Here is a 1,905-nt window from a genome sequence, read left to right on the forward strand (position 1 = left end):
AAGACCTGACAAACTCTCAGTCAAAAACTGAGAAGTCTCCAGAGCTTCCCCAAATGGAGACAGATAGATATTGAAGCTTAGAAAGATCCATCTGAAAGGGACCTTTTCAGTCCTTGTCTCATTTGAAAGCAGCTTCCTACTCTGTCTGCAAGGAAAAGATAACATCTTTAACAGGAAAAAAATACGCTTTCTAAAACCTTTCAAGAAAGGAAAGAAAGAAAAAGAGAAAGAAAAGAAGGAAGGAAGAAAGGAAGGAAGAAAGGAAGGAGAGAGAGAGGAAGGAAGGAAGGAAGGAAGGAAGGAAGGAAGAAAGGAAGGAAGAAAGGAAGGAAGAAAGGAAGGAAGAAAGGAAGGAAGAAAGGAAGGAAGAAAGGAAGGAAGGAAGGAAAGAAGGAAGGAAGGAAGGAAGGAAGGAAGGAAGACAACCAGGCAGGCAGGCAGGCAAGCAGATAAAGCCTCTTTCAAAAAGCAAGTAAGCAAGTAAATCTGGGTGCTGGTGGCTCATGCCTGTAATCTTAGTTACTTGGGAGACTGAGAGAGGATCACAGTTCAATTTCTAGTCCAGTCAGGAAATTCCATGGGACTCTTATTTCCAATTAACTACTACAAAACCAGTAGTGGCACTGTTAGTCAAAGTGGTAAATAAAGCATTAGCCTTGAGCATAAAACCTCAGAAACCGGGCCCAGACCAGAGTTCAAGCCCTATGACAGAAAAAAATTGAAATAAAAGAAATATAATTTTAAAACTCAAGTGAAGTAATAGACACTGATAATACACTAAGGAAATATGAACAAGGTCTTATAACTAGTATGGAATATGTATGTGAGTAAAACAAGTAAAACAAATTCAAGAGTGAAGGGAATTTAAAAGTGAAGATAATTTAAAGAGATTATGAGTTAAAAATATCTTCTCAAATCCACATTCTAGAACTGTGAAACAAAACATCTGAAAAAAAATTCAGTGATGTTTAATAAGAGACTACACATAAGAGTCAGGAGTACATATGTATAAAAAGATGAACGTAAGATCCATGAAATTTACTGTATATATTTTTTTATCCTTTTTAACGTTTCTTTTCTTCAGAGTTGTCCAAGGGGCTTCCATTTAAATATGTCAACCAATGTATACAATTTATTTTGATCACAATCATCCTTTCCACCATTATCTTCATCTCACCCATCCCATCCACCCACCTATTTCCTCAAGTTTTCTAGTTCTATTTTTTTTTTTTCCAGTCGGTCTTGAACTTGGAGTCTGGGCGCTGTCCCTCAGCTCTTCAGCTCAAGTCAAGGGCTCTACCACTTGAGCCACACTGTATTTCTGGATTTCTGGTAGATAAAGAGTCTGCTGGACATTCCTGCCGAGGCTGGCTTTGAACTGTGATTTTCAGATCTCAGCCTCCTGAGTAGCTAGGATTACAGGTGTGAGCCACCGGCACCCTGCTTCTAGTTCTATTTTTACTTATGTACATTTAGTATTATGGCTGTATTTTATTCTCACCATCTCTCTCTGCATTCATCCACACCCATCCTTTTAGTTCTTGCCTTCCACTCCATCGGTATATATTTCAGCTCCCTGGTATTCATGTTATTGAATGGCCTGATAATTGTTCAAAGCTGAGTTACACTATGGAATCTCACTTCTACCTGAACCATCCTTAATAAGTTTGATTGGGCACACATGTTTACTGTTCTTGATGCAAACTCTTGCCTCTCAGAGCCTGGCTTCACTCAATTTGAGTTTTGCCAGGTCAATCCAATTTTCATGTATATGTATATTATTGTACATGGAATGTATAGTCAATGTGTGTGAGATTTTGGTAAAATTCAACAGTAGGAGAGTATGTCTGGTATATTTTCTTTTTTCTTCCTTTTCTCTCCTGTTCATTTTGTCTTATACCAATT

Source organism: Dipodomys spectabilis, unplaced genomic scaffold (genome assembly GCF_019054845.1).
Source record: "Dipodomys spectabilis isolate Male_0828 unplaced genomic scaffold, ASM1905484v1 ptg000032l, whole genome shotgun sequence".
Classification (NCBI taxonomy): domain Eukaryota; kingdom Metazoa; phylum Chordata; class Mammalia; order Rodentia; family Heteromyidae; genus Dipodomys; species Dipodomys spectabilis.